This window comes from Mastomys coucha, unplaced genomic scaffold (assembly GCF_008632895.1).
Source record: "Mastomys coucha isolate ucsf_1 unplaced genomic scaffold, UCSF_Mcou_1 pScaffold21, whole genome shotgun sequence".
Lineage (NCBI taxonomy): Eukaryota > Metazoa > Chordata > Mammalia > Rodentia > Muridae > Mastomys > Mastomys coucha.
Genome location: NW_022196904.1, coordinates 152,630,098 through 152,637,400, shown reverse-complemented (window position 1 = coordinate 152,637,400; position 7,303 = coordinate 152,630,098).

Genomic DNA, 7,303 nt, shown 5'->3' with positions numbered 1-7,303 from the left:
TTGCCATTCCTAAAGGATTTTCAAAAATAGTTATTGATCTTAAAGATTGTTTCTTTTTAACCCTGATTCCGCTCTCTCTGAGGGCTTCTTTGAGGTCTTTAATAAAACGGACCTCCTTAGACAAAGACTTATCCATTCTTGATAAAAGTTAGACGGATGACGTACCTAATAACTGAAGCAGCCGGGCGAGCTGTAGCAGTCATGAACATCAGAGAGCGATCCGGATCTTAATCCGTCAGGGGGAGTGACCCGTGCCTCGGGCCCCATGTTGGGCGCCACTCTGACCCGACCCGTGGGTCTCAGTAATTCGGGGGACACGAGGAGGGTCGCAACCTGAGAATAAAGAATGGGCGAGAGAGAAGACAGGACTCAAGGAAGCATTGCTTGTCAAGAGCCGTTTACTAAAAGCAGGTGCTCAAATTTAAAACAAGGTTTTGGAAGGGCGGGGGGCAGGAGGGAGTACAGTGAATAATTACAAGATCTTCTGGGGGCCATGGGAACCCCGAGGACAACAGGTAGGGAGGAAACGGTTGGGTAGGTAACGGTTTCTCAAAAGTCAAGGTACACTGATCACACTTCTCTCAGGGCCAAGCAGGAAATTTGTGGTTGCCAGGCAGAATATTTGTCTCTGGATTCTAGTCAGGTGGAGGCAGGTCAGCCAAGTGCCATTTGGTTCCCAACACTGAACTCCGTCGGCCTACAGACTCATGGGAAGGTCGCTGTTTACAAGACACTGCATTTTGAGACAGTCCTCTCCCGTTTAATAGATAACCAAAATGAGAGATCCGTAAATACATCACGGTCCGAGTGCTGACTTCCTGCCTCTCAGCTTCAGATGCGCCCCTGTTTCATGGGATCTGTGGCAATGTGGCTCAGCCCTTGACAGAGCCATCCTCTGACAGCTAGTAATACTAAGTTTTATCAGTAGAGGACTCCAGACAGATGCTCCGAGATGGAAGGCTCTTTGGGGAGCTCTCACTAGGGCCCTGAATTACATCTGTAGCAGTGGTTCTCAACCTTCCTAGTGCTTCAACCCTTTAGTATAGTTCCTCAGGCTGTGCTGACCCCCCCCACCATAAAATTATTTCATAACTGCTACCTCATAACTGTAATTTTGCTACTGTTATGAATTCCAATGTAAATACCTGCTATGCAGGATGTCTGATATGAAACCCGTGTGGAAGGCTGAGAACCATGGCTCTAGACTTTGTCTACCACTAGTTGCACATGGTGAAGATTCCTCCACAGTTGTGTGCTGTGTGCTTTCCTGGCTTCTTCATGAAAGTGGTGATCACGTGCCCAAGGGTCTCAGATGGTGCAAAGCCACCTGCTTGCCTGGAATTTTGTTTCCCTCACCCTTTCATTAGACCAATAGTTCTAGGGGACTGCTAATCTACTGAGCCTTCCTCCAAATCCTTGTTCTACCCAGCAGCCTAGGGTGCTCTGGCCCAGGCTGTTCTCATGGGAAGCCTCTCTAGCCCCTGGCTCCAATGGCATCTTCAGTAGTACCATATTCCTTCAAGGTAGGCAGCCGTCAGTCTTATCTTACATGACTTGATGCTATGAACTCCTTATAGTCTTCATAACCATTCCCTCTGTGTCTGCTACTACTCTTAATGGATCCATAGTTTAGAAAATTATATTCTGTTTGTCTAGTGACTAGGGACCAGATCTGACCCAAGGCGACCAAGCCAACCTCTGTGCAGTGAGCCCAAGCCATGCCTTCCTCTGCAGGACCTTAGTGTTCCCCTCAATATCATCCGGAGAGTTTTAGGTTTTAATTTCTATTTTTCCTTGTTCTGGAATGACTAGTTGCCTGCACTTAGTGGCTATGACGTGAGCTCAAACTGATCCAAAATCAATGGGCTTCTTTGCATTTTGACACTGACACACTTTTTGGGGGGAAGGTTGTTTTGATTTGTTGTTTGATTTTTTTAAGATTTATTTTTAATTACGTCTTTGTCTTATGTATGTGCACGTAAGTGCAGGTGCCCATGGAGGCCAGAAGAGGGCACCAGATCCCTTGGACTAGGCATTAGAGGCAGTTGTGAGCTACCTGGTGAGCATGGCTGCAAAGGTGCTTTAACCGCAGAGCTGTCTCTCTAGTCCCACAGCCTTACCTTTATGATCACATATAAATTGATTCTTATCAACAATGCATGAATAACTAATATCCTATTATATTAATAAAGCATCTGTTTGTGCAATCATCCACACACACACTCACTTAGCAGTGGAGAGGATGCAAAATCGTGTCTCATAACGCCACTGAGATTGTGTTCTTGGGGAAAGCAATAATGGTGTGCAGAGAAACATCTTTTGGCCAAGCTAAGCAGACTGCAGTTGAAAGTTTGATGTTCACTTCTCTAGGTCAAATGTGATTTATTATCACCTTTTGAGTCAAATCTTTTATCTAATCGTGAATGTAATGAATGCCCTCCCACCTAAGCAGTGACTGACATATCCACAGTACCAAATAATGCTAACAACCAGACAGAACTGGAAAGTATTTTATAGGCAAAAAAGTAAATGAGAGTCCATCTGAACATAAGTCTTTAATTGGGCTAGAAGCAGTGCTAATCTCAGAAACTGAGAAAGCATGTTAAATTGATTTGTTTCTGAAAATTTTAGTGTGCATGACCAGATCTGCCCACATCTGAAGACTCATCGCTAGTGTCACTCAATCCAATTATGTGAATTTCAGAGGCATCTTGCTGTGACAATAATTGAAAACAATACCAACTGCTTTGCTTTCCTTACATTACTGTATCAGTAGGTCAATAAAAATGTTTTCACATTTCTAATTCATGGATTTGGTTTTTTCTACTCAATGAGAGAAAATTTTGACAAATATACTATTTGTATTTCACTATTGCGATTACATTTTAAGTATTAATAGTCGTTGGAAAGAATTTGTCTTTGGGGAAGAAAAACTGGGTCGGCCTGTGTTTTAAGATTTTCGAAGACAGATCTGAGTTTGTGGGGAGGAGTTTAACCTAATCCAGAGTATTCATGGTGTACTGGCTGGTTTTGTGTGTCAACTTGACACAAGCTGAAGTTATCACAGAGAAAGGAGCCTCCCTTGAGGAAATGCCTCCAGGAGATCCAGCGGTAAGACTTTTCCTAAATTAGTGACCAAGGGTAGGAGGGCTCATTTGTGGGTGGGGTCATCTCTGAGCTGGAAGTCTTGGGCTCTATAAGATAGCAAGCTGAGCAAGGCAGAGGAAGCAAGCCAGTGAGAAACATCCCCCCATGGCCTCTGCATCAGCTCCTGCTTCCTGACCTGCTTGAGTTCCAGTCCTGAATTCCTTTGGTGATGAACAGCAGTGTGGAAGTATACACTGAATAAATTATTTCCTCCCCAACCTGCTTCTTGGTCATGATGTTTTGTGCAGGAATAGAAACCCTGCTGACTAAGACACATGGCAAACAATTAAAGCTAATTTAAGGATAGCTTCTTTAAAAAAAATCAAGATGCTGAACAATTGGACAGATAACGGCGTGGTCCAATGCGGTCTGACTGTCAACAACCACAATCAGAGTGAGGCTGAGAACACTCAGTGCAGGGCCTACTAGCAACAACTCTGGCAAGCACAGTCAGTGCTGAGCAGTAGGGCCACTGAATGTCGGACTTCCACGGAGCTTGTCCTAGCTTCTCATCTGATTGGCCAGTATGGGTCACAAGCCATGTTATAATAGTTCAGATATGGTTGGTGTGCATCCCCAAGGTTTTGGGGGTTTTTTTTGTTTTTTTTTTTGTTTTTTTTTTTTTAGATATCTTCTTTATTTACATATCATATGATTTCTCCTTCCCATTTTCCTCTCCAAAACAACAACAACAACAACAAAACAACAAGAACAAACCCCTGTTGCTTCTCCCCTTCCCCCTGCATGCCACCCCACCCTCTCCCACTTATTGGCCCTGGCATTCCCCTACACTGGGGCACAGAACCTTCACAGGGCCAAGGGCCTCTCCTCTCATTGATGATCGACTTTGCAATACACATGTTGCCAGAACCATCAGTCCCACCATGTATACTCCTTGGTTGGTTGAGTCCCTGGAAGCTCTGAGGGTACTAGTTAGTTCATATTATTGTTCGTCCTAAGGGGCTGCAAACCCTTCAGCTCCTTTGGTCCTTTCTCTAACTCCTTCATTGAGGACCCTGTACTCAGTTCAATGGATGGCTGTGAGCCTCTACTTCTGTATTAGTCAGGTACTGTCAGAGCCTCTCAGGAGACAGCTATATCAGGCTGGCTTGTCCTTCCTTCAGTCTCTGCCCCATAGTTAATCTCTGCAACTCCTTCTGTGGGTATTTTGTTCCCCCTTTTAAGATGGAATGAAATGTCCACATTTTGGTCTTCCTTCTTCTTGAGTTTCTTGTGGTTTGTGGGTTGTTCGTCCTGTATTCTGAACTTCTGGGCTAATAACCACTTATCAGAGACTGCATATCATGTGTGTTCTTTTGTGATTGGGTTACCTCACTCAGGATATTCTCCAGATCCATCCATTTCCCTAAGAATTTCATAAATTCATTGTTTTTTATTAGCTGAGTAGTACTCCATTGTGTAGATGTACCACAATTTCTATATCCATTCCTCTGTTGAGGGACATCTGGGTTGTTTCCAGTTTCTGGCTATTATAAATAAGGCTGCTATGAACATGATGGAGAATGTGTCCTTATTACATGTTGGAGCATCTTCTGGGTATATGCCCAGGAGTAGTTGCTGGTAGGATTGCAAGCTGGTGCAACCACTCTGGAAATCAGTTTGGCCGTTCCTCCGGAAATTGGACATAGTTCTACCGGAGGACCCAGCTATACCATCCCCAAGGTTTTATGAATAGAAATTTAGCTCTCATCCATTGTGAGGCATTAGGAGGGTGGGAATTAATCTTGCTGTGGTTGTTTCAAGGTGAGCCATTTAGGAGGTGATTATATTTAGAAATGAATTATGATACCTCTAGGATTGAATACTGGTGGCTTCACAAAAAGAAAACCCAATACATACATACATACATGCAAGACCATTGGTAGATGTGGGTCTAAACCTATAAATCGGAAAGCTAAATAAATGACTTTTCTTCAGAAAGATGCCCAGCCTTGGAGGTTTTATTATGGTGATGTTAAATGAAGTAACACATGGTTTCCTTTCTGCAATGGAAGAGAAGAGCAAGGATTTTATCCTGAGTTTTCTCAGTAAAAGTTGGATAACACATCCCACTGACACCATGTAGATTGGAGAATTCCTAGAAACAAGACAGATGGACTGGATATGGGGCCTGAGTTAAAATAAAAAAAAAAAAACTTTATAATATCCATCTTTGCCATAGGGAGGTTCTGGCTTCTGCTTCCTCCTCTAGCTCCTCCTGTGTCCCAGAACAACAATTTCGTTCCTAAAAATATTTCCTGTCTCAGTGTCTCTTCCTACCTCAAGCTTGTTCCAACAGTTCATCTAAATATTCACAATCCATCAATAACTCTGCTCCCCAATCCATTCCTGCCATCTCCCTTTTCCGGTTAAATTTTTCTCAAGTCAAGGGAGGGACTCACACACTGGTGTTTGGAGACAGAAGAGAGAGGAGGGGAAGGGGTGAGGCAGAAGGCCATTGGTGGAGGAGTGTTCTCATTTTCAAGGGTACAACGGAATAATCTATGGGCTGGTACCCATGGCCAGCAGTTTGAATGTTTGAATAATGTAAACAGGCCAGAGATGGGCCCTACCTATTAGCTTCTGTGCAATTGACTTCTTCACACAGGCTGAGATTGTTACGGAGAAGCCTGCCAGCACCAGACACAAATGCTTTCCACCTGCTGCCTTAATATGCCCAGAAGGACATATGTGCCCACTCAGAGCCTGCCTGCACTACGTATTCTACAGAACTGCACCTGACATCTGCTAGTCATATAGAAAGCGAGCCCAATGGAGGGCCTGAGAGTGTAGCTCTGTGACAGGGTGTTTGGCTGGCAGGAGTGAGGAGCAGTAAATACACTCCCTGCCACAAACACACACATGCACACACATGCATAAACACATATACACACACACAAACAGTCCAACATAGAATAGCCCTCCATTACTTCCTGAGGCAGAGACTCCTCTTTTTGAGTGATATTGACCAGTCATGTGAGCCAACCTTTCTAGTTCTCCTCTCTCCTGAGGATCCCTCCCCCGTCTCTTCCCATTTCTCCTGATGGTCCTGTGCTCTGCACTGTCCTTGGAAGACATTCTGGTACGAACCGTTTCTGTCCTCAGTTGACCTTGCCTTAGCAAGTCTCTGTGAAACATTACTGTCTCATTTTTTTTTCTTGGCCAGCTTGGAAATTCTCAAACTCACTATAATATATAAACTTGTCTTATCCATATTTCAGGAATTATCTGAGATCGGATTAATTTTGAGCTCTATCAAGGATTCTTAGGCTCCTATGAACTAGCTTAGAAGCAGAAATATCCAGGTCAGTGGTTCTCAACCTTCCTAATGCTGCAAAGCTTTAAAACAGGCCCTCATGTTGGGGTGACCCCCAACCATAAAATTGTTTTGTTGCTTCTTCATAGATTTAATTTGCTACTGTTATAAATCATATTGAAAGTAGTTTTGGAGATAGGGGCTCATCAAGTTGAAAACTACTGTCCTAGCCTGACAAACTGTCTTCGTTTTTGAAGCCTGGAGATATTTGAGAACATGAGATATGAGTGCTAGGAGCTCATCATCCTAGACATAGCTGCTTCTGTGGGAAAAATGCATTTTACACACCAGCTTTCTGGTTTCATGTCACTGGTGAACTTTCGGAAGATGCCTGTTAGACAATACATGCATGTCTTCATGCATCACAGCCTGGCTCACAGTCAACATGACATTGTAACATGTTTTGTTGAGGGCTCCTACCAAAACCTTTATGTTCTGCAGGCTTTCCAAACATCAAACCCAGGGTTCCATGGAAAGTGGGAGAATATGCATGACTCAGCTAAGGGAAGAGGTGACCGTGGCCCCAGAAAGGAACTAAGGCATCTCTAGAGTATGTCTTCAGAACCTGTGGGTTTTTTTTTAAACAAACAAAACAGAACAGAACAAAACAAAACAAAATAAATATTGGTTATTCCTGGCTCTCCTGCAAACAGACTAGAGTATTATGCTGGCCAAGAGCCAGGTTGTCAGAAAAGCTCCCCTTGTAGGCCTGAGCAACTGTTATCTCAAACAGGTTCATGACGTCAGCCATAAGAGTGGGAAAGGCTCATGTTTGAAAATTGCTGACCAACACCCATGAGGGCAAACACAAAGCCATCTTAGTAATGTCCATGATTTTAG